A 6,290-nucleotide genomic window follows, 5' to 3' on the forward strand; every position below is an offset into this window, starting at 1 on the left:
ATTCAACCAAAATAACTTTTTTATCTGTATCTACGTTATCTGTGGTATGTTCTAATTATATTAATCAATAAACAAACGAGCAACCGTTTGGCGGGAAATTGCTATTATATAAAAAAAATGTTATGCATACTGAAGCTGTGGAATGATCAAACATCCATCATTGTTTGATCAAAGGAATAATTACAACGCGCCAATCATAATTATTATAACTATTACTTTTACATTTTTACACGACAATTTGTTATGTGATGTTTTTAAGATTTAGATTTTCGTTATAAAAAATTGTAAGCGACACTGGTTGCTTGCAAATATATCTTCTTGCTATAAGAGAAAAAATTATGTGCAGGAGATAATATATAATAAGGTTAGTCACTTATATTTTTTTAATGTTGATGAAATAGATATTTATACAAAAACCTATGTCCATAGGTCAAGTAATTTTCTATTTAAAATGGTTCATAATTTTATTGTTTACGTCATTATTTATTAATAGCATTTCAATGTTTATATTAATATGATATTGACCTCTATTAGATAAGCAATTAAACTATATTATTAATAGGAAGTAAATTAAACCAAAACATCAAGGTTTATCGGCTTCTTAGATTTATTAAAAAAAAAAACAATTAATTAAGATTCAATGACTCCTGACATCATATTTTCTTTAAAAAATGTTTTCTTATAATTTGAATCCTTGATTCTGAATCAAGGATTCAAATTATAAGAAAACAATCAATGATTCATATGAGAAAATAAATAGATTTTCCATTATGTTTTAGTAGCTTTCCGCCCGCGGCTTCGCCCGCTTTGTCTAAAACCTAATAAATACTTAAACCTTCTTCTTGAATCACTTTATCTATTAAAAAAACCGCATCAAAATCCGTTGCGTAGTTTTAAAGATTTAAGCATACATAGGGACATAGGGACAGAGAAAGCAACTTTGTTTTATACTATGTAGTGATAAACATATTATTATAACTACAACTGGCTCGAAGCAATCTACAGTCGTGTTTTTGTTTTTTTTTTTTTAATTAAGTATAATTCTATATAATAATAGTCAAATAATAATAATACTTTATTGGTTGTATATTGTCACAGATAATTCATATATTAATTTAAGATACTTTACAATGACATTGAACTTTAGGAATTCATATAAAATTAATTATCTGCTTCGATTATTGAAATCGGTCAATAACCGCGAATCGCTTAAACATGAAAACAATAGTTTTGATGATGCTATAAATTTGGCAAGTAGGTAATAATTCCTAATTTTCAATTCATAATTAGGTACGTGTTGTATCTTGTAAACTATTTGAATTCAAAAAACATTTGTTTCCTGAATCCTTAATTATACTAAAACTATTATTGCACTACCTTGATTAAACATTAAAATACGTATCAAAAAACTACCTTGAACATTATGTTCTGCATAGAATCCTTCAATAGACATCAAGCGCCATTTAAAGCTCGTAAAAAAATATAAAAAAATCAGCACAAGGATAGAATGCTATAAATAAATATTACATAAGTATTATCAATAACCCCGGTGATTGAACCCGGAACAATTCGTTGACACACTTCTTGATCGGGTTAACTAAAAAAATCAATTGAAATCGTAATATATAAAGTTTATGCTACACTTATTTCATTAAATTTATCGTCAGTTTAATTTATGTGACTTACTTTCGCACGGTTTTAATATTTTTTATCTATATGCAATAAAATGTTAATGTCTCTATATTGTGGATATCGAAGAAAAATAATGTCTTAATCAAGCGATTTTATGTTATCTTAACTCGTATAATATATATATACGCATCATGCATATATTACTAGGTGGAATTTAAAGCAGTTTTCATTCATTCTTAATAATTATAAGATTTTATAATAATTTTTGCCACACGAGATCGATCTTTTTACGCGCATAAACTCGTAGGAAGAAGCTGTGTAAATAAATACAATTTGATATTAAACAGAGTAAGTCTAGACTAGATTGAAAGCCGAAATTAGGGTTATCTAAGCGCTAAAAGGACTCACATTGAATTGATGTCTGACGGCACACCTATAAAAAACAACCCGGTATTTAACGCTATTATATTATTATATCTACCAAATACGATTTTTTTGTATTTTTAGTATTTATGTTTGCTTTGTATACGTTTATTTCGTACGTTTTATTAATGTGTTACAACTATACGTATTGCCTTATTTTTGCTCACCCACAACATATTATTATAGTGTATTTCCAGTCGTGTATAGGGTTGCCTGGTAGAGATCGCTACCTAGCGATAAGGCCGCCCTTTGCAGTTTCTGTTAAGTCATGTCTTTATTTTATATGTTTATTTTCAAAGCAACTAAGTATTTTCATTCATTCATACGATATAATTCAGCTGTTTCTGTTGAATATTTTTGTGAATATCATCAAATAAACTCTTTACAACATACTACAATCTTTCGAATGTTATAATATGATCTTATTAAGCATGGGAATACACATAATGCCTATCACAATGGCCAATTTTATTTCCGTAGAGAATTTAATTTTTTTACTCAGTTACACCTAAGTTATAACATTTATACACTTGTAATTAGAATTATACAGTGAAGGTTAGTACAAATAACGCATAAACATAATAAATAGTTTTTAAGGATAACATTTACGAAAACATGTGGTATTTTTTGTAAAATTACTTTGTACAGATATAATTAACGACTCATACTTCCTATTCTTTTCCTATTAAATAACAATGCCGATACATTTAAGCACTATAATCTATATAATATGTACATATGTATATAAAACTCAAAGGTGACTGATATAGTGATCTATCAGTATCAACGCACAGCCCAAACCACTGGGCGTATCGGGCTGAAATTTGGGATGCAGGTAGATTTTAGGACGTAGGCATCCGCTAAGAAAGGATTTCCCGAAATTCTTGCGGGAACGGGGAAAAACGGGGATGCACGTACAAAGTCGTGGGCGGAAGCTAGTTGCAATATAATTCAATTAATAATAATACAACAGGTAATATTAATAATATAATATAATACTATGAGATAACGAAACCATAATATCTAAATAAAGAAGATTCTACAAGGTACCTTGGACCAAGAAAACAAGTTACAAGTTAGAAGTAATTGAATAATAGAAAGTTGTAAAATATTACAGACATTTCACCCCTCGACTTCATACACTTTAATATGAACTTAATCAATTTGAGAGAAATTAATGTGGTTGAAAACTTAAAACTTAATTTTTTATTGAAATAAATTGTAATGGACTAAAAATTTTAATGTTCCCATGACAATAATGGGAACAAATTACGTGTGGCTATTATAAGAAGAGCTTTTCGTTACTTTAGTATTTTTTGAAAAAAACCTTATCCCACAATGATTCAAATACAAATATTTATAATAATAAATCAGATTCAACTGCAGTAATAATTGTACACTCAATTATTATAGTTTTACACTAAATTATTTAGTGTAAAACTTTGAAGTTCCAAAAATCAAATGAATTTAAAAAGAAAACAATAATTATTGCAGACGTAACCATTAAAAAAAAATCAATACAACTACGGGTTTTTATAATTTGTATAACTTGGGTCATTACATTTTTAGGTAGGTAGAGGCAGTCGAAATGTAGCCTGTGTCATTCACAAGAGAATTGGGAAAACCCTCTTGCAAAAGCTAAAACTATCACAACATCGCGTGAGTGTAAAATAATATTGTGAATGTCGGTTTGTCAACATTTACGTAATTTTTCTTGGAAATTTAAAGATACAGCTTCATCTCATATAACAATCCATGATCTAATTTAGAAGCGTTTGTGATAATATTTTCGAAGCAAAATTATTAATAGGTATTATACTAAAAACATTTACTAAAAAAAGTTTTGACCGTTTTGAATGAATAGGTACGCTTATATTTCAGAAATCAATGTTGCTCAAATACCAAATAATATTTTTTACGAAACGCTTAAAAGTTAAAACTATTGTCTCTCTTTCTCTCTTTTATTTATTTCCACTAACAAGTTCTTAATATTCTGCACGACTTCTTTACACTAAGCCTTTTTGTTAAACCGTATTTGTTATCTATGCTAATGAGTTTTGTCAAAAGATTGCAGACACTGCTATTTTAATCGTAAGATAAGACGCTCGTACACGATAAGATAAAATTTCGCAATTTTCATAACAATATCAAGGTCCTTAATGAATTTCATGAACTCAAGATAACACTTAATATTTATTTACTTTGTATTTTCTATTAACATTACGTTTTAATATTTAATTTTATTTTTAAATATAGCTGCCTCCAAATAAATGCGTATAGTTTAATATTTAATAATAAAGTGAAAGTAGAATTAGATAAGGAAGAAAGCTGCGTTCTTAATTAGTTGATAGGTACAACTGCCAATAACAAATAATGACTCATATTTCACTAAAGTTATCGCAGGTTTCCCATATATATGCTTAATGATGTTGATAACGTAAACAAAACTTCATCTATAGAAGTTCAAGTACAGCCTAATAAATGTTTACCATCCAAAGATAAAATTTACATTTCGAGTTTACACTCGTAAAACTTTACAGCCGGTGTTAACGCGTTTATAGCTCTTTAATTAGAACTTGATAAACTAGTAAATAAAACAAACAGAGATGAAAGTGTTATTGATGCCAACGCCGAGCAAAAAGACCTCCCGCCTCCTAAACAATGGTACCATTCAAATGCCGGTGCAAGAAACATTTCAAAATCACTCACCGTGCTATGCAGCATCTGCATATGGACCACGAAACAATTCACTTTAATCACGGAACTCACAATTATAATTCGCGTCCAAATTGAAATTCACTGAACCCAATATGCACCCCTGAGGGACACCCGGAATATGTTTTTTGTGTTCGGTTATTTTTCGATCGAAAGCGCGGGTCGACTGGCGCGTGGCATTCAATAGCCGGCTCTCCACTGAACTATCAGTAACTGACTGGCGAGCCGTGCGCCGGCGTCTCTCCTCGCTGTTTACTATACCCCATGTGCAACGATATCAAACGCTCCCTCGAAAACAAACCCTATTTCATTACTCCTAAAGTTTATTATTGAATTTACGTCTCATTTACAGCTTATCTGTGTTAGTAAGTCGGACACTTGTTATTTGTCGTTAGTATGAATGAAAAATAAACTCTACGCATAGAGCTTTCTGATGGTCGCCGTCGTTTATGTTGTAACCTTAATTAATGTTTTTAAACGGTTGATATGTTGGCGTTAGTCCTTGTCGGACACGAAATTATTGTCTCGTTCATGAATCATGATTCTTGTGTACGTGACAACAGTTGCTTATAAAGATTTTTATGAAGATGCGTTCGCTCTTACTAGGAATTACCACGTATGGCTTTACTCCAAAACGATAAAGTGATGTTCTGTAAATAAAAAGATATTCTGATTATGTACAGGGAGACTTCGTATGAAATGATGCTGAAAGTTTCCAAGAATAACAGTTAATTACGTGTAGGAAAGTGAAAATCGCAAAACATTGAATCAGATGCCTACGTGATTTCAAATTCGACATATGCTAATTCAATTAGAACTTCGGTTTTCCTCAACCTTCAGATGTCATTCGTAATTGAACGTGGGAAAAAAATCTCTTGATCAAACTCTGCCTCGAATTTTGTTTATTTTAATTTCGATCTTACTGTTTACCATGCACTATTGTTATTTGATATTACTCATCAAATAGCTTGTTTATTAGATAAGACATGGCTATTCATAGTACTTATTACGTTTTACATGAATAAAACAGTTCTCAGTTTGAATGACTTTTATCTAAAACATCTCCAGACGCCACTAACAATAACACGCTGACCATCAAAATTCTTCATAAAAGACGTGGTCCAGATAAAATTGATAAAAAAGCTCATATTACACTTGGGTGCTACAAATTAATCCCAAAAACAAAATATAAAATGCTCCAACTTTTTACTTGATTATTGAATTGTAATCTATGAAGACAGTATGTAGTCTGACGACTCTATATTACGTTTTATACCAGATATTGCAAAGTATAATGACTAATCATTATCTATACTAATATTATAAAGCTGAAGAGTTTGTTTGTTTGAACGCGCTAATCTCAGGAACTGCTTGTCCGATTTGAAAAATTTTTCGTTGTTAGATAGCCCATTTATCGAGGCAGGCTATAGTCTATATATCATCACGCTAAGACCAACACGAGTGGAGAACTGCGGGTAAAACCGCAGGGCACAGCTAGTAAGTAATAATAGGCAATTAAG

At 30.3% G+C, this 6,290-nt stretch overlaps 1 protein-coding gene across 1 annotated transcript in view; it reads right to left on the reverse strand.

Moving 5' to 3' along the window:
* LOC149898507 (facilitated trehalose transporter Tret1-like) overlaps window positions 1–4,973 on the reverse strand; it is a 70,328-nt gene extending 65,355 nt beyond the window's left edge. Inside the window, exon 1 of the mRNA XM_090115082.1 lies at window positions 4,765–4,973. The gene's annotated coding sequence lies outside the window, so the exon portion shown is untranslated. The remainder of the gene's footprint in view (window positions 1–4,764) is intronic.
* Between the last annotated feature and the right edge of the window lie 1,317 nt (window positions 4,974–6,290).

Source organism: Colias eurytheme, chromosome 22 (genome assembly GCF_061535395.1).
Source record: "Colias eurytheme isolate Ceu_HAF_F1 chromosome 22, ilColEury1 Martin Lab GWU primary, whole genome shotgun sequence".
NCBI lineage: Eukaryota > Metazoa > Arthropoda > Insecta > Lepidoptera > Pieridae > Colias > Colias eurytheme.